Here is a 23,624-nt window from a genome sequence, read left to right on the forward strand (position 1 = left end):
CAATCAACCAGTGCTGGAAGAATGGGAAAAGGAGGTAGCAAGAGAAGTAAACATGTACATTGTTTATCGTTGGGGGAAAATGAAGGCGAGACTACAGGATAAAACAGAAAGGTTAGACACTCTGCAAATTCAGTTATGTGAAAGTGATTTAATACTTTGATGTAAAATGGAATAACTTAGTTAAATGGGAGACAGACAATACAGTAGTCAAGAAATGACGTTGTGATATCTTGAAACAATATCTCAGGGATACTTGCTTTCCTAATTTACCAGGAAACCAAAGGCAAACGCTACAAGAATATATGAGAAAAGCTTGCAAAAAAAATCATTGCAAGATATATTCCACGACTGAGAACTCTTTAGAGATTTGTTGCGACTGCAGAGGTGTTTTGGAATAACTACAATAAGAGCTTACATGCAGCAGGGACTAAATGGGGAAATATGAGGAAATACAGAAATATCTCTGGGATGCAGAAGTGACAACGGTAAGAATACAGCAGTCAAGGGAACTGATGGCCTCTATGTCTGATGGGGACATCTGGGAAGCAATGGAGGGGCAGGCATAAAGCAAAACTCTGGAAAGTGTTGGCTTAACAACAGAAATATGAAAATTAGGTAGTTCCTTATCTGTTGGGAGTTCAATTAAGTTCTTTGGAAGAAACTGATGCCTCACTGGACTTCTGGTGATGTCACTGGCATGGCTGAAATGCAACTTCTGGTGATCCACTTTCCCCCTCTCTAAGTAACTTGGGTTTTAAATGGTACCTGTCAGTGGGGTTGGCCTCATGGGATACACTCCTTACTTCACTGGAATCTAAAACTTTTATGTCCAATACAATTGTGAAGAAAAAGAATAATGTACCTTCTCAGGCTTTACCCTTCCTCAACACTGAATGGTCAACTACATTTTGACAGTCCTGTTACCCTCGAGTCATTAGTGATGAAAAACATAGTTAAACAACTTGGTTCTCTCATGTAGGAAATACAGAAAATGAATGGGACGCTCAGACTACATCGCTAGGTCAGATCTGAAAATGAAGGGTATTGAGTCGACTTTATTAACACATGCTGGCCAGTTAAAAACTCAAGATACTGACTAGAAAGAAAGGCAACAGAAACTGCATTTGGCAGAGACAAGGACTGAGTTTTTTGGCAACAAAAATTACTGACTTGGAGCACAAGGGCCAAAGAAAAAAAACTCCATTTGTTTGGAGATCCAGAGAGGGTGGGGAATCAGTACTGCTAAGGGTGTGTTTCATCTTTACTAGCTGCATAGTTGAGCATCCTCATCAAGATCTCATTATAGAGTAGGCACACAGGTTGCCTCTTCCTCAGTGGATGTTTGACTGCATCCTATGCCCGATTGTAATTAGGTTTCTAAATTATGCAGGGAAGGAGAAAGTACTGGGGCAATTTTGTCCAACAGGGAAAGTTTCAGTTGTCCAGACCACTAGGATTTTCATCATTCAGCAGAAACAAGGCAAGAAAGAGCAGAATTTAGACTGCTATGAAGCTCTGCTGTCAAAATATTCAGCATCCTTAAAAGTTGCCCTGCATTTTTGTCAGCAGGGGATACTCTTGACAAGCTGCAAAGGTCTGTCTCATCACTTACCACGGAAGACGTACTGAACAGGTCTGCTGTTCACCTTAGGATTTCAAAAAGTCATAATCTACCAGTCAGGATGGCCCTTGGATCCTTTTCATGTGTTTAAAAGGACAATGCAGGACAGGCAAAATGCTGTGCACACAGCAGCACGTGCATCACTGCAACATAGCTCCTCACAGTAGTGATGGTGATTATTCAGGCTTTTTTTCTGCTTTTTCTAATTTGGGATTGCACTGGTTGGCCTTTCCCCTGCTATGATCTGTGATTGAAGTATTAAGTCCTATTTATGGTCAAAGTTTTGTTGGGGCTTTGGCCCTGATACTATCGGTTGCCGTACCTGAACTCTTCATTGGCACTTATGGCTCTGTGGCTATTCATGGATATTTCAACTTCAGATTTACTGGGGGGGGGGGGGGTTGAGCTTTCCTTCGGGTCATCTGATGCTCCAAATAGACATTTTTTTAAGTGCAATGGAACTTTTAATTTTTCATATACCTCAAGGGGTGGCAGTGTTGCCCTCTGTCTTATAAACCTAGAGTCAAACTATAAATAGTTTATTTTAGATGTGGAACTGAGTAGACATTTGTAACTGTTTCTAGAGTTATTCTTTCAGATGGTCTGTTTTGAAGATGCTTTTATTGTGATATTCCTTTTTGTTTGGTTACACTGTGCAAGACTAATGGTAGCAATATATTCAGAGTTGTAAGTCTAAATGTAATTACGTGACACCTACATAGACAATCACGATAGCCCCTCTTGGAATGTTAATGGGTTGGCTGAAGAACAAACGAGGAGGAGAGATTTTGCTTACATACACTTGTTCAAGCTCCTTTTCATTTGTTTGCAGGATACACACTTGATTCATAGCGAGTACCAGTAACTTCTGAGGAGTACTTTTGCTGAAGGTGATTACTCAATATATCTGTGTGGGTGTAAAAAAAAAAAAAAAAAAGAGTTATGCACTTACCATAACTTGGAATCTGTGCTATCCAGTGTCATTATTCATCATGGATGGGTGTACGATCTGACATCAGATCCGAGCCAGCAACTAGAAGACAGCTCGTGAGCTCAAGCTCCTCCCCTTCCCAAGATCCGTTGCTACCCACAACCCTCAGCTCAGGTTTGCTGGATAGTAAAAGGAGGCAGTGAATACTACCTAAAAGATGAAAAGACACTAAGTGATACAGCCCTCACTAACTCCCCAAACACCAGAAGGAGGGGGAAGAACTAAAGGGTGGGAACATGATGAATTGTGACACTGGATAACACATATTCCAAGTTATGGTAAGTATATAACTCTTTATCTGATGCTCTCCATGTCATTATTGATCACGGATGAGTCAGAGTCCCCAGCTACTAATAACCCTGGGAGGCCTCATGGAAGAATACGCCACAGCACAGAAGAACCAAAGGAAGCCCTGCTCCTGGACAGTAGGTCTAACTTGTAATGAGCAACAAAAGCATGGGGATTAGACCAAGTAGCAGCAGCGCAAATCTCGTCTAAAGAAAGTTTAGCCAAGAAGGCAGAAGATGTGGCTACAGACCTACTAGAGTGAGCTTTGTCTGCTCCGGAGAGCGCCATGTGTCTGCTTTTGTAAATATAAGAAATACAGCTGTCAGTCTAATGAGAAACAGACACCTTGGAAACCGCTTGTCCTCACCTGGCCTGAGAAAAGGCAACAAAGTGCTGATCAGACTTTCGAAAATTTTTAATTTGCTTGACGTAAAAACATAACTGCGTATGAACATCCAAACAATGCAAGTGATAGTCTCCTTTACTGGAAAAATTAAGAAAGAACACAGGAAGTTGAATCAACTGATTACAATTTGCCTCCCAAGCTACCATAGGGACAAAGGAAGAATTGGTCCTGCGAGACACCCTATCATTATGAAATACCATGAAAGGAGGCTTTATGCACAGAGCCTACAATTTGGAGACCCTCCTTGACTGCAGCACCAGAGTGAGATCCCAAGGAGTGGAGGGATCCTTAACAGGAGGTCTGAGGAGAAAGCTCCCTTTAAGGAAGGCCTTGCACAGCCTAGAAGAAAAGATGGGACTTTCGCTCAAATGGAAGTTTGAGATAGCGGCCAGATGGAGTTTAATCCTAGGAAAACTAGCCCCCTGTTAAAAAACAGAGGCCAGGAATGACAAGATGCCAGTGACAGAAGCTGAAATAGGGTCCAGATTGTGTTGTTTTGCCCAGACAGAAAGTCTTCTCCATTTGCTGGAATACCACCTTTGTAGAAGGTTTTTGAGAAGCCAAAATAATGGTCGTAACTGGGGAAGAGAGCCTGGACTGGGAAAGAATAATTGGAATTGGAGATACCAAGCAGTCAGACGAAGGGACTGAAGGTTGGAAAGAGGAAGCCCCCAAGGATGGGAAATGAGATCTGGAATGGGATCTAATATCCAAGGCGGACATTTCAGATGAGACCAAAGGAGAGAAAACCACACCTGACAAGGCCAGAAGGGGGCAATGAGGATGAGAGGAGTCTTCAGGCGATGAGCTTTCAAGAATGAGGAGAGTTGGGGGATAGGCATACAAGATACACAAAAGCCAATCGTGAAGCAGAGCTTCCCTGGGTGACTCCCCCATTGGGGGGGATCAGGGAGAAGCATTTGTTGCATTTGTGATTTACTGGAGAGGCAAAAAGATCATAGCAAGGGAGACCCCAGTGATCAAATATCTGATGTGCCACTGACGGATTCAGGGACCACTCGTGAAGACACAGGACAGATCTGCTGAGTTTGTCAGCTAATATGTTGGAACTACAGGGAATATGTGTTGCAAGAAGAAAGTGCCTGGAAGACAGTTCCCATTCCCACACACTCGTGGCCTCTCTGCACAGGAGATAAGACAGTGTTCCCTTCTGCTTACTGATGTACCAGACCACCGCCACATTGTCTGACCGAATTGCAATGGTCTTGAGAGGGAGACGGTCTTGGAAGACTTGCAGTGTTACAAGGACTGCTCTCATCACCAGGACACTGATGTGCAAAATTGGTATCTAAGGGAGACCACGTGCCTTGGACAGTCCATCCCCAATAATGCTCCCCCCACCCCAACAGGGAGGCGTCTGTGGTCACTGTGGCTTGGGTTTGGGGAAGACAGAAGGGTCTGCCTAGAAGAAGGTCCTGAACATGGAGCCACCAAACAAGGTGACATCTACAAACTTGAAATCCTGATGGTCATGGACAGAGGTGAAGGTGAGGTGACCACTGCAATGCAACGGTCCAATGTAGAACTCGCAAGTGATATTTGGTGAGAGGGACTAACTGAATCACCGCCGCCATTGAACTAGCGTCTGCAAGATTAAATGAACTGAGGTATGTTCCGGATCCAGAAGATGACAGACCTGTTCCCAAATCATCTCGACTCTGCATGGGGGAAGTACTGCAGTTTCTGACGCCATGTCAAGAAGGATTACAAATAAATTCCAGGCTCTGACACAGGACAAGATGAGATTTGGGCAGGTTGACTGCAATGTACATTTTGACAGAAACTGTTTTAAAAAATAATTTTGTATACTTGGATGAACAATATGTTCTTCAGAAAAAGGGAGATGCGATGGGGGCAGCTTGCACCCCCATTTTTGCAAACATTGTTATGCTGCAGTGGGAAAGGTTTTATGTATTCCATGTATTTGACCCCCCACCCAGGACATTATATGTATGGTTCCTGGACGATATATTCATCTTGTGGAAGGGTTCACAGAATTTTGTTTTTCTTTTTTTTATTGATTTTATAAATAACTCTACATCTCTTTTAAAATTTAGTTATTCTGTAGGTTTGCATAATATTAACTATTTAGACATGGAAATTAGGTGGGATTCAAATAGAAAGAGGTTAGTGGGTGTGAAGGAAGGGTTAGTGCGAAGAGAGACCCTATCCTTATGAAGAAAAGAGGTAAGGTGGAGAAGCTAGGAGTGCTTGTAGCTCTGAGACTCTTCTGGCTGAAGTAAGGGCTACAAGCAAAACAGTTTTCCAGATACACATCTTTAATATGATGGAAGCTGCTGGTTCAAAGGTAGTAGTAGCAAGTTTCTCCAGAAAGAAATTCAAGTCCCCAGGAGGAGGAGGAATGAGTTTCCTCAGTGATCTGATGTGCAAGTCCCCCTTTAGAAAGAGCTTTACTTCTAATCTGGATAATAGGGGTGGGCTCAAGAGGTAAACAGCCTGGGATAGCAGACAAATGTACTTTCACTGAATATGAAAGTTCAGATGTTAAGAGCTCACACATATAGGCCAACACTAGAGGTATATCCCATCTGAAAGGGGTCTAGTTGGCTTTGAAGACACCAGGTAGAGAACCTTTTCTATTTTGATAAAAAGGCTCTTCTAGTAGTAGGTTTCCTGGCCTTCTGCATGACAGATAGCACGTCCTCTGCATAAAAGTGTCTGAAAGGGATCAGAAGTTTATCACCCACAGGGTAAGACTGAGGGTTTGCTGGTGTGGGTGGATGAGAGATCTCTTCTGTTGTGTGATGAGGTCCACCTTGTGAGGCAACGTGTGGTGATTGCCCTTGGCTAATGGTAAAAGAAGGGGGAACAAGTGCTGCCTTGGCCAATAGGGTGTCACCAGCACGATTTTTGGCTTGTCCCTCAATTTTCAGCAGGACCTTCTGTATTACAGGGAAGGGTGGAAACGTATACAGGAACATTCCCTTCCAGGAAATTGAGAAAGCATCCACTCTCCAAGCCTGTGGTGTGTGGAACCTCGAGCAGAATAGCTGTAATTGTCTGTTCTGGGGGAGGCAGACATCTATTTGAGGTGTGTCTCACTGGTGGACTATGTCTAGGAAGACATCTCTGTGTAACATCCATTCATGATTTAGAGACATTGACCTGCTGAGGGCATCTGCCTGATCATTGTCATGTGATGGGATGTATAGTGCCTGTAGTGTTACCTTGGATTGAGTGGCCAGCTCCCATGCTTGCACGGCCAGTGTACAGAGTAAGCAAGACCTGGTCTTACCCTGCTTGTTGCTGTACCATAGTACTGTGGCGTTGCCTGTGAAGACTTGGAGGGGACCTGGATGTAGGAGAGGGAGGAATGGCTTCAGAGCTAGGGGAGGTGCAGTCATTTCCCTTATATTGCTGTGTTTTTTCCAGAGGCAAGGCTCCCATGTGTTGAACTGCACTGAGGAGTTGTAAGGGTTGCTGAATCCACCACCTTATTTCTTTTTTCAGGCAGGGGAGGAAGGACACCTGAAAGTCTAGGGGGTGGACATGCTGGGACCAGAAATTATTCAAGTCCCATTGGAACTTCCTCATGTGTAGTCTGGTAAGGGGCAGCGCAGGGAGAGTGGCTGCCATCGGACTTAGTAAGTGAAGAAATTCCCTGGCTGAAATGTGGTCAATTAGGAAAATATTCTGAAAGAAAGTGGTCACAGAAGTGACCGTTTCTAGTGGGAGGAAGGCCTTCATAACATTTGTCTTTATTCTGCAACCCAAGAAAATTTTGTCTTGGGAGGGTGTAAGGGGAGGACTTGAGTAGATTCACTGAGAAACCCAGACTTCCTAGGAGGGAAATGGTGAATCGGAGGTGTCTCTGTAGCATACTTGTTTACTCTGCCTGGATGAGGAGGTTATCCAAGTATGGGAAAATCTGTATGCCTTTTGTTCTGCAGAAGGCTACTACTTGGGCTAGGCACTTTGTAAATACCCTTGGTGCTGTAGATAAGCCAAAGGGCAAGGCAGCAAACTGATAATGTGAGGAAGGCACAGCAAAACGCAGGCACTTGCAGATGTCTGGGTGGATGGGGATGTGAAGGTATGCCTCCCTTCAGGTCCAAAGTGGCCATGGAGGCAATGGGTCTCAAAAGTGGAAGAAGAGTTTTCAGGGATAGCAAGCGATTAGAAGGTATATGCAGGAAGGGATTTATAATAGACAGGTCCAGGATGGGTCTCCATGAGCCATCCTTTTTGGGAACCAGGGAAGAGCCCGGAATAAAAACCTCAACCTTCTTGTCCTAGAGGGACCCTCTCTACTGTTCCTTGAATTAATAAATCCTGAATGACCTGAGATATGACATGGATTTGGTTTCTTAGAGGGAGAGGAATACCTTTTGGAGAAGGTCTTTCCTGCCAAGTGACAAAATACCCTTTATCCACAACTGAAAGAACCCAGATGTCTGAGGTGATTTGTTGCCACAGGGTGAGACAGGGAGAGAGGTGGGCAGAAAGGGGGAGATGATGCAGGGTGTTTAGCCAGTCAAACATTGTTGGGTCTGTCTGGAAAGGATTGTCTGGGGTAGTGTGAGAGGATCTAGTCCTAGAGGATGAAGGTCTCTTGGCACCTTTCCTGGATGGGTAGTTTCTATGGAACTTAGGGACTGGGGATACAAAAAGATGCTTAAGATCCTGCAGTTCCTTGCTTTTTTCTTGCAGATTTTTAAAAAGTTCTGCAAATTGCTTACCAAAAGAGAACTTGTTGTCAAGACGGGCATCCATGATTTTGTTTTTGAAATCATTTGGCAGAGGTTGTAGCCTTCGCCAGGAGTACCTATCTAGAACAGAAGCAGATGCAGCTGGCGTAGCTAATGCTTCTGCAGCATCATAGCTGCATTTGATGGACTGCCTGGCAACTTGTGCTTCTAAGGACAATTTTGAGGCAATCTGAGGATTTGTTGGAGAATCAGGCATAGAGGAGAGCAGATCTGAGGCCTGGGAGACGAGGTCTAAGGTGTACTTTATTTTTATTTTATTTTATTTATTGACATTTATTAATTGGGTTTGTCCAACTGGGCTTGTGGCCCATTTTCAGTGGAGACCTGAGGAGAAAAGCTCCAGTAATACATTTTAAAACAAGTACAATTTTAAACAATATTGATATAATAGCAGTTATAGCAAAACGATTCACATATGTTGGGATACATGCATAAAGTTAAAGTTGCATTAAAAAGAAGCTAAGTAACAATTTTACATTGATATAGTTCAATAGGTCAACAATGAACATTTTTTGTTTGTATAAAATTGAGCAAATGCATAGTGGACACATTGGAGAGAGAGAGGTGTAATGAGGTACTAAGTATGGTCCTTTTGAGGGTACATAAAGGGAAGGAAGGAAGACTAGGTAGGGTCATGGCAAGGGCAGGTTCTGGATTTGAGAAAATAAGCTTTTAGTTAATTTTTAAAGTGTGAGGTGTGGGAGATTGAATGTAAGTCAAGGGGAAGTTTGTTCCAAGCATGGGCAAGGGAGTGTTTGTAGAGTAGTTTGCCTACTGACCTTTTTGGGTGGTAGATATCAAGTAATTGTTGGTTAGAAGTACGGAGGGTCCGGGATGGGATGTAGATGGAGACTAAGGAAGACAGAGATGGACAGAAGGAGGGTTTATAAAGAATAGAGTGTAGCATATGAAATTGATAAGATAGCAGAAACTGGGGAAGTTCAAGCCATTGAAGAGAGTTTAAAGAAATGCAGTGGTGTGAGTTGTATGGGGAGTTAGTAATGAATCTGGCTATTTTATGGTAAGTCTGTTGCAGTTTGTTTAGAGTGGAGGCCTGGATATTGGTAAGAACTGGGGCGAAGTCTAAGAGGGAGGGGAAGAGGAGTGTCTGGCCCAGCGTAAGTCTAGATTCAGGGGTTAGGAATTTTTTGTTCCGATATAGCAGACCTTCTTACCATATAAAGTTTATCTTATATGTTTATATATATATTTGTATATATATATATATATATATATATATATATATATATATATATATATATATATATATATATATAAATATACATACATATGTCTGATAACCGAGGGTTGAGGAAGTGTAGATCTTCTTTCCCAATCGGTCCATCACCTTGCTGCCTTTATCTGATGGCAGTAAGGAAGAGGGTAACTGTCTTGATTATTTGTCTTCTGAGAGAGCAATCACAGCTGGGTCTACCACTGGTGGCTTAATGAGAAATTAAAAATCATCAGGCACCTTGTAGAACCTGTCGGGTCTTTTTGGGGCTGGTGGCTGTGATTCTGGGGTCTGGGATACAGAGGCAAAGGAATATAAGTATGTTGCTATTACAAGAGGGATAACAAAAGGAGAGGGGGACTCCATCTGCAGAAGGTTGAAATATCACTTCTGCACCTCAGTCATTTGAGTAGAGTCCTATTTAAAATATTCCCTCATTTTGCAGATGGTCTCCTGAAAGGTAATGCGCTCAGGAGGAGAATCCCCTATTGGAGAGCAGTATTCCAGGGGGCAAGCCAACTGTGAGGTGTAGAAGAGGGACTCATCAGAAGAGGAGGAAGAATATTCCTCTCAAGTATGAGAAAGTGGTATAGGGCCAGAAGAGGCAGGCCTGGGACATAAAGGTGGAAGGGCAGGCATTTGTGAAACAGTAGGCCTCAGGGCCATAAAGGTCTGAAAAAGGGACAGAAAATGCCTGCCAGTTTGGCTGATCTTCTGCTGGGGAAGATAAATGCTTTGTCTTCTGCTTCCTCTTGATGGACATAATCTTTGGCCCTGGCTGAGTAGGCCTGGAATGCAACGTCAGGCGTGGAGAAGGAGTGCCTCCCTCAGAGACAGACGGTAACAGCAGCCCTTCGGGCAAGCCTGGTCACCTCCCAACAACAGAGATTGATGTCGCAGATACCTCCATGGATGTGCAGGTTTCCAAAATGGTACCGGACAAAGTCGCTATCCCTATCGGACATTGATCAGTCCCTAGACTGGAAGCTGACAGGATGTCAATACTTGAAGCCGGAGAATCAGGCCTAGATATCTTGGTCTTCTTCTTAAGCGTCTCTGCCACGATGGCCTGTTCTGGTTCCATACCCAGGGCTAGGCGTATCAGACATTGGTTTTCCACAAAGAGCTTAAGGGCTGCGAGACGGCTGCACAGTGTTTTAGGAACAAACATCTGGCAGACTGTACATGCTTTATAGTCATGGGATGACCCTGAGCAAAACAAACACAGCTCGTGACCGTCTTTGTGCGGGATTTGCCAACTGCACTTACATTTTTCCTTCCTAGATTACATGGATGGATTCAGCTAAGAAATATTTAAACAGCAACCTAAGCTTAGCAAAAAAAGAAAGAAGTACTTATCTTTTTTCGTAGTCACAAGCGCGGAGCTGAATGAGCAAGTTGACATTCAACTGTGGCAGAGAAGTTCTGAGTCTGTGTGTGCGGACGTCACATTTATGGCCCATGACTTATGGTCCCAGCGTGTGATGTCCCATGCACCTTACAGCAGCCAGGCTAAGCTTTTGTATATGAGCAGGACATTCAGGTCACCTGAGTTGGAAGATTCCCACATGTGAGAATATTTTAACATGAGAATAGAAGGGTATCACGAATTCCTCTGAAGACAGGGTGGGGGAAGACCAACCACCTCGCTGTTTAAGGATCTCGAGGATGTCCCCAAATGACACCTTCTCTGACGGAAGTCTGGGGGATCTGCTTCCTTCAGCGAAATCCATGTCTTCAGTAAGGGACTCTTGAGGGGAGTCCAAGTGCTTCCTCTTGCACGTCCTTTTCCGAGGAGGCTCTTCCAAGGTGGGCTCTGGGGAGGACTCAGAAGAGGAAGGGACCCCGATGGGGGTAATGCCCATCTGAAGGCACTCATGGGACAGCTGACCCTGGTAGGATGATGAGGTCTCACTGCCCAACATTGAGCGGGGCTGGGGAGGAGCCAGAGCAGATGCAGATGCCCATCTGGAGACTGTCCTCTCTATCGCCCGGAAAGCTGACGGGCTGAATAAAGCCCCCCCCCCCACTGGCTGCAGCCAACCGGGACAGAAGGGGTGACCCCGATGCAGATCCGACATTCCCAGACAATATTGGCCCTGAGTTGTCCAAAAGGCCCCCAAAGGGAGGAAGCAGTCTGAAAGCTCCAGTCCCAACCCCACTTATCGGTGACCCCCACCTACCTCGTGGGGCCGAGACGTCGCCAGCTCTGAGGGCAATGGAGCTGAACTTGCCAGGGACCCAGACAGTGTGGGAAGGGAAGCCATGCCCGACACCACTGGCTTCTCCCTAGGGATGCCCGGATCCTGGGGGACCAAACCCAGATGGGTCAGTCGTGGAGAGAGGAGTTTCATGGATGGCGAGGATCCCCTGGGCAAGTGGGCAGGCAATGGCAACAAGGACAGCTTGATTTGGGCCTTGATAAAGTTGATCATCATATCCATATATCAGGGGAGCAGACTCCTGGTGGAATGGGTAGATACTGAGGAATGGCCCGACCTAGCTGAGGGCCTGTGGTCTCAAGAGGGATACCTGCTGGAAAGCCCCAGATCCGATCTCCTAAGTCTGGAGGGGGAGCCTTCAATAATGACTGGATCTGATAAAACTGTCAGATCCAAGGGCCTGCTTGGATCTGAGGACATACAGGGTATTGCAGTCAGATCCAAGGGCGGTCTAGGTCGGCTCAGATCAGAGGACCTCTGAGGTTCCAAGATCTCATATCTGAAAAAGGAAGCCGGAGCTCTCGGAGCAGAAGAGTCTGGATCCAAAGCTAGGGAGGCTGGTCTCAGATCTGGAGAGCTGTGATCCGAGAGCCTCTGCTTTTTGGAGGGAAAATCCCTCGAGAAGGAAGACTTCCTCTTGGGATCCGAGGGAGCTTGAGAAGGGGAACCCAAAGCCAAGGGATCCCCTTTAGCCAACCCTTTCAGCAGGAGCTAATTCCTGCAGTCCAGGAGAGCTCTAGGGTTGAATCCGGCACAAATGTCACATTCAACCTCCAGATATGGCTCTCCCAGACAGCATACACACTCCTCAGGTGAGTCGGAATGTGGCGTTTTCCAACCGCACGAGGAGCATCTTTTAAAACCAGTGGGTTTTTCAGACATCCCAGCTCTCACACATACACCACCTGCACACTACACACAACATGGGGGGGGGGGAAGAAAAAAGGAGGATAGAAGGCACCTAAGACCAGGGAGAACAAGGGCCTAGCAAAAAAACTACCTAAACACGCTACCAGGAGGGGAGGAAATTGCAGAAAGAGTTAAAAGGAGGTAAGAGACTAATAGAAAAAAAAGGAGAGAACTCCAAATAGAGGAAAAAGGACTTAACTGAAAAAAGTGAAACTTGAGCTGCAGGAAGCACGTCTTGTTTCAAATCTTGGCAAATGAGATCTGAGGGTTGTAAGTAGCAAGGAATCTTGTGAAGGGGAGGATCTTGAGCTCAGAAGCTGTCTTCTATTTGCCAGCTCAGATCCAATGTCAGATCCTATACCAATCCATGATCAATAATGACATGGATAGCATTATATCAGAGGTGTGTATGCTATAAGCAACGGTATCCCTTTTCAATTCACTGATGTTCCTCAAGATGATAAAGGAAGGTATGTTATGCTGAAAGGTCTAATTGCAGAGCTCCTTTTTACCCTTATTAACATATACTTACCCCCTAGGGTCAGCCAGTAGTAAAGTTGTGTACCTTACTGGAGAATGGGTCTCTCTACAACAAAGAACAGTATTACGTGTAGGAAACTAGAAGATGCTATTATTTGCTAATGAGATGTCATGGAGGGGCAGGAAAACTTTTTAATCCCCGGTGGGAAGACTTTTTAGAAGGTATTTGCCTTTATTTGGCATGGTTGATGTCCATGGTGTTTTGAGGTTGCAAAATCAAATTTATACCTTTAACCCTCCAGTGTCAGGGCATTTTCAATGACGGACAAGGTGTTCATTACATAACACTGTTATAGCCTAAGAGCTTTGCCGGTCTCCCCTCTATGCATTTCAGACCACACCTCTCTTTAGGTTAAACTGCAGTTACTTAACAGATGCAGCAGTAAGACATAGAGGTTAAACCTTTCACCAAGAAAGTGTGATGCTTTCATATGTACAGTAAAACAGCTGTTTTCTTGGGAGGTTTCCCCTGCAAAGCTATCAGGGTAATATTCAGTTTTTAAAACCTAACTAGCTAATTTTGATAGGAGCTATGTTGAAGGGCATAAAAATACAACATTAATAAGCTGACCAACAAGAACAATGGGCATTACAAACTGAGGTGACTGGTGTAATGAAAGGTTTACGGGCTTGAGAACTCAGATAGACTCATACAAGTCATTTGGCCAGACTGCTTCTTAACATTATTCACTTGGAGCACTCCAGTTTTGTACATGGTAGAACCACTTTTGGCATTTAATTAAAACTGTTGGCGACAGTGTCACAAACTTCATCACATTTGCTTAAGGTAACTCTGGAGGTAGAGAAGGCATTTTACAAAGTTTGCTGGCTTTACGTAAGGGAGTTGTTGAAATACTGAAAGTTTCCCTGAGGGGTGCAGTAACTCTACAGAATATCTTTTAGGATGCAATGGTGAGGGTTAAGTTGAGTAATTTTTTGTCAGAACCAATTTATATTAGAAGGGGTACACGACAGGGATGCCAGATTTCCCATTTGCTATTTGCCACTTACTTGTAGCTCCTTGCAGTGAGATTTAGGCAGTCTAAAACATATGGCTTCAAGACGAGACAAATTATAAACTATCACGCTACATGGATGATTTGTTAGTTTGCCTGACAAATCCTGAAGAACACCTCTCTTTCTTAAGTCATGAATTACTTGCATTTGATTTTTTATTGGGATATGAAATAAATGCTAACAAAACTAACAATTAACATGAATTACGTCCCCTACCTGATGGAATTAAGGTGCTATGTCTTTCTGGCTAACAACAGTCCCATCATTTAACTTGGGATTCATCTGGGGTCTACCTTAAATGCAACACTGTCTACTATGTATGAAAGGATACATGAGTAGGTTATGCACATTTGTTAGGACTGGAAGAGACTTTGAAGAGACACGTCCCAGAAAGTAATAGCTGTAAACTGGAAAGCGTTGCTGCTCATTTTTTATGCCTCTCAGGCTATCCAATTATCTCAGCTATTACAATTTGGAAGCAGATTGTAATCACATTTGACAGGCTTTATTTGAGTAGGTGAAAAACAAAAGGATATAATGGCAACTCCTGTCATTGTCCTCTTTGAAGGGGCATTTAGGACTGCCTGATTTGGAATTTTACACGCACGTATAAATATATACATATACCTCCACACACACACTAAGACTACATTAAGGTCTTTGAGTATTCTGATTAGCCTTGATAAGCACACTTGTTAGTGTAATATGTTACCTACCTCCTCAGAAACTCGCATGAAAACTTTTCAGCTTTTACAATGCAGGAGGATTTCTCACTTAGGTTGCTCCTCTAAAATACTGGCTTATTTCAGTAGTTTAAAAAAAGCTTTTAAGAGCACTTCCACTATTAACTGACTGGAGGATGTTCTACCAATAAACTGTTCTTGTAACTGGGGGGCTCTATTCCACATCTGTGGATCAAGGTCTAAAGTCTGGTTCCTATTTGTATTATAGGGAACACCCAATAAATACAGGGGGGACTGCTGCTGCAACAGTAGGACTTTAGGAAGAAATGAACTTCCCACAAGACAAAAGTGCAAGTAAATAAGAAAAACATAGTAGCCGAAGCCTACAGACCAAGTTGGGTGAAATGGATCGTAGACTCCCAGAAGTCCCTCATGCAAAAATGTACCATTCACTACTTTACAGGATTCTCCTCAACCCTAGGGTATGTTCCACTGATAGATATTCAGTTGTCTGGGATTAGTTACTGAAGAGACTTTCCTGGAATAGGATGCTGTTGATTCTAAGATATGCCACTAGATCTCACAAATATACATTTTTTTGGTTGGTAATGTCAATTCAGATATTTATCCGTTTGTAAGGTTAAGCATGATGTATAGTAATGTTGCATCTGCTTGCTGGAGATGCATGACGGCTGAGCTGGATGATTGGCTCCATTCTTCTGGAGAGTCCTGTGCTTGGGGATTTTAAGATCCTTCTACAAAGCATCTGTGAAGTGATATAGCAAAATTAGGTTATGGTCACAAAAACGGATTACTGCCTGGAATCCTTATTTGCCTTTCCATATGGTTCCCTTCAATTTTAGCTGTTGGACATAACTTTACCTGGCAAAAAAGTTGCATTACCAAGCGTGGGAAGTCTATTCTTCCACCTACATTCCAGGATCTTACAATGCTAATGAATGATTGCATGACCTTTAAAGAATAGAAACTTCTCTATCAGTCATGAGTGCTAGGAAAAATCTAACAAATAAATTTCACAAAGGATAATTTTGAAGCCTTTAGGCATTTGAAAATATACAGCCCTCTATTTTTATGATTTACACTGCTTACAGTTTTCATCATTTTCTTCTGTTTTACTGTTTTATTGTTCTTACTGTTACATCGTTTTTGGGCCAGCTGTTATTTTTCTTTGGTGCATTTACCTGTACTTGTTGAACTCAGTTACTGCAATAAAATGCTGATAGAAAAAATGATAACTCGAGCTGTATTAGTAGTCCTGCCAAACCAGAGTACAAATCCATATTTCCCATATTCTTAAAGATCAGGATTATATTTACATCTACAGTAGCAGCAAGCTTAATTAAACTTATCCCGGAGTCAAATGAAAATGACCAGGGTGAGTAAGAGAGATGACAGGGCATGTCAGATATTCAGCAATACATTAAAACAAGGGCTACTGATGAAGACAGCAGAGGACAATAACAATGTGCCATTAACTGTAAGCGTGGATGCAGAAAAGGCATTCACTAGAGAATAACTGTATTACTTATTAATTATTGTGGCCACATAGAAGACGAGTTAGGTTCCCATGGAGCAACTTGTGCACTGTCTCTACAGTTTCTTTTGTTAGATCACATTGAAACATAGTTATGTGCATCAAGTAATCGAAGGCCCTGACTGGAAAGATGTCTGACATGTAGAGAAGCTTCCAAAGTGATACAAAGCCTTGAACTTACTGTTGAGGGTGTTAAACAATGGAGCTCTTCTCAGAGGGCTTTTTCCGGAGAAGACAGCCACAATGATTCATTTTGGTACAGGGGTCTTACTCCAGTATTCACACTCATTGGGGTAGGGGTCAGAGGATCTTGTCTGGTTTCATAGGTGTCATTACATCTGGAGTTTGTCAAAAAGTATGCATGAGCAACAAAATCATGTGGTCTGCAAGAAGCACCACCAAGGAGGTCAGTGTTACAAGCAAAACGCTTCTTATATTTCCTCATCCAAGACGTTTGGGTTGGTTGGCCAAGATCCACACTGTCTCATCACACTCCATCCTCCTATAAAAAACTCTCAACTCTACGATTCAATGAAACCATGGTTTAGCAGCCGTCTTGTTAACAGTTCACAGGCTGTAAAATGGCACAAAGATTTCTCCTCTTTCCTCCCAGGCGCTACAAGCATCCCCAGGGGCCCATTCTTTTCAACATCATTAATAACATCCCAGATGCCTAAAAATCAGTCACAATAATTCTGTATGCCGATGACTACACTCTCATATGTGTGCCCTAAACCTGAACCAAAAAACAAAACATTCTAGAATCCTTCTCATTCACTGAAGCCTGGTCATCCAACTCAACTTTTTCTTAACTCATAAAAAAGCAAATATATTCTCTTTACCCTAAAAGACCTCTCAGTCCAGAAATCCTCCTTTGATATTCTCTAAGCAAGTAACACTACAATTACAATTGTCCCATATACTAAGCTGCTTGGAATTTACATTGACAACAGCTTAAAATTTGACACATCCAGTACACAGAAAGCTCATCAGAAATTGGGTTCCTTACATAGAGTCAAAAATTTCCTGTCTAATCAAAAAAGAAAACAGCCTCTACCCTTCTACGCCCAACAAATCTCTTCTCAGCCATACTTTTACCAACTCAAGTCTCTCAGCTCTCAAAGCTCAAACGATGTTATCACAAAAATTCCAGTACTGCCACCCACTCAAAGGAAAGTTCAATCATGTAAAATCTTACCATAACAGTAGATGGCCTTCTCTTCACTGTTGTAGTATTCTGTACATAAGGGGTCTGCTGCCAAGGTTAGTTCAACTTCAGACAGAAAACCAAAGCCTTTGGAATTTATAGATGTCGTACATCACACATAAGCTCCCTGCACAAGGCACAGGGCATAAAAGACCTACATATCAAAGAACTGAAAAGCTCCAGGAGGAACAAATTGCCCTTAGGGACTTGGCAGGAACATGTGCATTAAGAAGGACAGAAAAAAAAATTCCCTGCTGAAGAAGGCAAAAGAAATATGGCACAGCAGAAAGGGGAGGTGGGAGTGAATACTGCAACAGTGAAGAGAAGGACATCTACTGTCATAGTAAGCTTTAACCCAACTGTACCATGCCCTTTCAAATCACTGTTGCAGTATTCTTTATATAAGGGAGAATACAAAAGCTCAAGATGAAACTTGGAAGGAGGAAGGCACAGAAAAGCCCTCTAGAAACCCATGCAGGATAACTCTGGCAAAGCCATCTCTTGCTCTGGAAACATCCAACTTGCAGTATTTAGTGAAGGTATGGGCAGAAGTCCTACTAGCAGCCTTAAGGATGGAAATGGTACACAGTCCTTTGAAAAAAGGCACCAGAGGAAGCAACAGCTCTGGCAGAATGAGCTTTTACAGCTTCCCAGGTAGAAAGACATATACCATGAAAGGAATAACAAAGATGCCAGCCTAGCATGGAGCAATTGGGTCTATATTAGAACACCAACAAAGCTATTAATCGAATGGCCTTATCGAAAATGCCAGTGACAGAAGTCAATTTTAGCCCCCACACCCCTGCTAATTATATATACCAACTCCGAGATCACACATCAGTGAGGAAAGGGCAAATTTTCCCATTCACTGTACAGCGATCTCACAAAACACACTTCTGTCACAGGCATTTTCGATAAGTCAGTTTAATTAACGGCTTTGTCGGTGTTCCAATATAAACCCAGTGCAATTCACACAAATAAGAAAGAACCAGAGGGATCCCCACTGAAAAGGGATCCTGTTATGAGGGAGGCACCAGACAGAAAATTTCTTCCATTTGAACAAATATGATTTCATGGGAGTGGAATTCCTGGCCTCCTGCAGAACCCTAAGCACATCCTCAGAAAAGAGGTGCCTAAAAAGGGATCAAAACCCTATAACTCACAGCGTCAGATGAAGAGTGCACAAATGAGGATGGATAAGAGACCCCTTGTCTTGTGTGAGAAGGTCCACCCGGTGAGATAACTTGTAATGATTGCCCATGGCTAAATGAAGAAGAAGAGGGACCCAATGCTAAGCCAAAATGGAGTCAACAGCAAGATTTTGGGGGATTCTTGCTTGACCTTGAACAGGACCCTCGGAATCAGAGGAAAGGGAGACAAGGCATACAGAAACATTACCTTCCAAGGAAAAATATGGCATCTACCTTCCAACCCAGAGGGTTTGGGACTCCTGACACAGAAAACAGGAAGTTTGTTTGTTCAGAGGGGAGGCAGAAAGATCTATCTGTGGAATACCCCAATGATGGGCAATATCCAGAAACACATCTCTGTGAAGCAGCCATTTGTGAGCCTGTATACTGGACCTGCTCAAAGAGTCTGCCACTATATTTTGCTCTGAAGCAATGTAAACAGCCTGAAGAGTTACTTGATACTGGACAGCTAGATCCCAGACCTAAAGACAGAGTCTACAAAAAAGGAAAGACTGTGTCCTCCCTTGTTTCTTTAAATACTACATCACTATGGTACTGTCTGTGAAAACTTTGAGAGGCCCTGGAGGAAAGAGAGAATAAAAAACCTGAAGAGCTAAAAGGAGAGCTCTCATCTCATCTCCTTGATGTTGATGCGATATGACATCTGGTGGGGAGGTCAGAGACCCTGGACCTTAAGGGAACCGAAGGAGGCACCCCACCCTCTGTCTAAGGCATCGGAAAAAGAGTTCTTGAGATGGGACTAGAGGTTGGAAAGGAAGTCCTGGGTTAAGAGAATGAATCCACCAACGGAGCTTGAGTTTGAAACATGGAAGAAAGGGAACAAGGAAATCCAGTGGATGAGAGCGCTGAAGCCACACCAATTGAGGAACCACTGTAGTTTTCTTATATGGAGCCTGGTTTGAGGCAGCACAGAAATGGTGGAAACCATGTATCCTAGAACCCTGAGAAAATCCATGGCTATGACTGAAGCTAGAGGAAGAAGGGAGTGAAAGAAGTAACATGATCCTGAGAAGGAAACAGGGATGATTTCTGAAAATTTATGGTAAACCACAGGCACAGTAAAAAACAAATAGTAAACTGGAGTTGCTGAAGCAGAACCTTTGGGGATGAAGCCTGAATGAGCAGGCCATCTAGATAAGGAAAGATCTAAACCTATCTCACCCTGCAGAAGGCGATGGACAGGAGTGATGCATTTGATGAATACCCTTGGGGCAGTACGGAGGGCAAAGGGCATAACAGAGAACTGAAAATGAAAGGAACAGAGAAACATAAAAACTTCCTGAAAAGGGGATAGATGGGGATGTGCAGGTAGGCATCCTTAACATCCAGGGATACCAAGAAGGCCTGAGAGGGAAGAAGAAGAGGGAACATGGTTTGAAGGGACAACATCCGAAAGGAAGGAGCCTTTAGAAAAGTGTTGAGCTGAATAAGGTCCAGAATGGGTCTCCAGGTGCCTTCCTTCCCGGGAGCCAGGAACATCCTAGAATAAAAACCTTTCCCATACAGGGCAGGGGCCACAACTTGAATGGTGCCCTAATCTAGAAGAGCCTAAAGCACTTCTGGAAAGAAAGAAAGCTAGTCCTGACGAGGTTGAGAGATGCCCAGAAAAGGAGGAAGGGATTTCCACACCATGAAATATCCTTGGCGAATGATAGATAAAACTAAAAGTCCTGAGTGACCCTTAACCAATTGGAAAGGGACAGGGAAAGACAAAAGGATAAAGGAACTTGGCCTAGGGAATGAGGAAGCAAACTGTCAGATACAACCTGGTTTGTCATGAAAAGAAGGATTCTCAGGAGGAGGAGTCTGAAATGACTTAGCAGGGGAGTTTAGAACCCTTTTTACTCTACGGTGGAGGGCAAGACTATCTGCGAACAAGGGCAGATTTGGATGGATAATTCCTCTGAAATTTAGGGACAGAAGAAACAAAAATATGTTACAAGTCATGCAAGGCCTTACCTTTACCCTGGAGGAGCCAAAATGATTCTTTTTATCAAGAGGGGCATCCAACAGTTTAGACTTAATGTCACCAGGTAAAGGCTGAAGATGAAGCCAAGAGTAACATCTCAAAACAGACCAAATGTAGCTAGCCTAGAGGAAGCATAAGCTGCACTGTATGCAAATTTAATAGAGTGGCCAGTCACTTGAGAGGTAGAACCCAATAAAGAAAAGGCCGTGATTTTCCCTTCCAAATCAGGTTGTTCAGAAAGACCTTGTGAAGCTTCAGAAAGGAGGGCTAAAACATACCTGGTCATAACAGTCTGCTAATTAATATCCCTAAAAGCCAGGATGGCAGCAGTATAGACCTTTTTGCCTAACCATTCCAGGACTCTATTACCTTTATCAAAAGGAAGTAGTTTAGTAGATGGGAAAAGTTTAGGTTTGTCAGACAAGACAGTCAGTACAGAAGAATCAGTAGAAAGGCATTTGTACAAAAAGTTGCAATTTTCAGGCACCTTGTAAAATCTGTCAGGCTTCTTGGGGCAGGAGACTGAGAACTGGGCAACACAGACTGCTGAAAAGGTATCCAAAAGAGCAGCCAAGACTGGAGGAACAGCACAGGGTTTGGAAGACTCCATCTGGAGAAGTTTATAGCACCTCTTTCGAATATCAGAAACCAGAGAAGAGTCTCACTTGAAATATTCCATCATGCAAGAAATAGTGTCCCCAAAACAGAGTTCTTCTAAAGGAGAATCTAGACTAACAGAATCCTCTTGCTCAGGCTCATAATAAAAAGGAGAAGAGATTTGAGAAGAATATGCCAAAGACTACTCCCCAGAATCTAAGCCCTCTTCAGAGGACTCCTGCTCTCTGGGCCTGTTTAAAGGAGTAGATGACCATGGAAGATGGAGGCAGAGAGACACCCTGAGGAGGCTGTACGGCCATTAAGGCATTGAACAACTCCTGTATAAAATCCTGCCTTTCACACATTGGGGATCTTTAACAGCAGGAGAAACTATGCTTAGTTTTCTGTTTTATTTTTGAGGGATGTCTGCCCGAAAAACCTTAGGAGATACAGACCCTTCTTGACACCCAATCAATGCAGTAGGAATGGCCTCCCGATTTAGAATTTGCAGTACCCCCTCAGTCCCTCGGATATAATCAGCCAAGGTTCCCCCCTCAACGTTCAAAGCTGATATCTGTAAAGCCAACATGGATGTGTGAGACAAGTCAGATCCATTGCAGCCTTCAAAAGAGTCACTGCAGAGGAATCTGAAACAGCCAACTGATCCTCTGGGCTTTCACCAGCCTCGAGAGCGATGTCCTGGGGGTGGTGGGATAGCAGCCAAATCAGACCTGGGTTTTTTGGCCTTTTTCTTAACAAGCAGCTAATTTGCAGGGTGGGAAGATTACACCATAGCACCTTGCACCAACCATTTTAGATGCTGGTTTTCTAGGTAAATCAATAAGGAGAAGAGATGAGTATGTAGGGTCATAGAGACAAGTGCTTGACAGAACACTAGGTTAGGTTGTGAGAAGCATGCAAAATAAGAGACACTGCTTGTGATGATCTTTATGGGGAATCTGCCTCCCAGATTGACATTTTCCCTTTCTGGACAACATGTAAACACACCAAAATAAAAACAGAAGAAGATAAGGATAAACCTCAACAGGGCACTTATCTGATACACAGCTCAGTAACCAACACAGAAGAGGGAGCATTCAGACAGACGGCAAAGAAGTTCTGAGGTATGTGCATCACCTTTATGCCCTATGCCTTGTACGGGGAGCATATGTATGATGTACAATGTCTATAAATTCCAAAGGCTTTGGTATACTGGCCAGATATTGGGCTACCCTTGGCAGGAGATCCCTTATGTAAAGAAAAATGCATCAGTGGCATGGAAGGGCATCTAAACTACCACACTTACTATCTTACTCACAACTTGTCACTACTCAGTCGCACCTATAAAGCTACAAACTGTCCAAGTCTGTCCACTCTAATCCAGCTCTACAAACCAGATAGACCCCTTAGTTCAACCAAAATGTTGGTCCTTCATGTCAAAACAATACAGCTGGTGACAGTCTGCTCTCAAACTGTTAAAGTGAACATTATACCTCTCTCCAAAATTAGAACATTTTAAACAGAAGTTAGTCACACCTGAAGAATGTCTGTTTCTGCCCCATCACCAACTCTGGATAAGTACCCTAGACTTAACCATGCTTCCACACTACTTCCTGCCTGTCAGCTACTACCCTCTCACCTCTTTCTCTCAGCCCTTCTTCCCTATATTCTCACCCACTTGCCATAACTGACAACTACTCCCCACCTTCCTACTCATGTCATCCTTCTTACATTCACCTACAGAAATCTTCTTTTCCCCACATCTCCTCCTCCTTCACACTTTACTACTTATAGTCCTTCTTTGATCAGTCAAAAAACAATGCATACATTGATGCTGCTTTTCTGCACTTAGCCTTTTATGTCTTTATTATGAAACTGCTTACTAAAGTATACAATGTTATTGGTCCACTGAAATTTGTGTTTGTATATTGAACTATGTCCATCATATCCTTTGCTCAAAACAATTCTATACCTGTGCCTTATTACACTACCTGCTATGACACTTACTACGCAGACTTTTCAAAATACTATTGAATGACTTTTCTATACGATGTATAAACTTTTACAAAATGACTTTATTCAGTAGACTACGCACACACTTGTACTTTACATAACATGTATCATTTGGAGCTTTCCTCCCCAGGCTTCCACTGAAAAAGGGGCTATGCACCCAACAGGACTTTCTTGGTCAACAAATGTAATCAATACATAAATAAAACAACTTTGGGGGTCATTGAGGGGAACACTGTGGAAGCCTCTTCTAGTTCAGTATCAGGAGTCAGACTCCATGGGGGAATTTTGGGAGGTTCCTCTTGCACCTCATTTTCCTGGGAACACTTGGGGAGGGATGATCTGAATGTGGAGAGGAGGAATCTGCATCAGAGACCAGTGACTTGCCTTATGGTGACTTTCTGCTCCCCTGC

Source organism: Protopterus annectens, chromosome 11.part0 (assembly GCF_019279795.1).
Source record: "Protopterus annectens isolate FY-2018-M chromosome 11.part0, PAN1.0, whole genome shotgun sequence".
In the NCBI taxonomy this organism is placed as follows: domain Eukaryota; kingdom Metazoa; phylum Chordata; order Ceratodontiformes; family Protopteridae; genus Protopterus; species Protopterus annectens.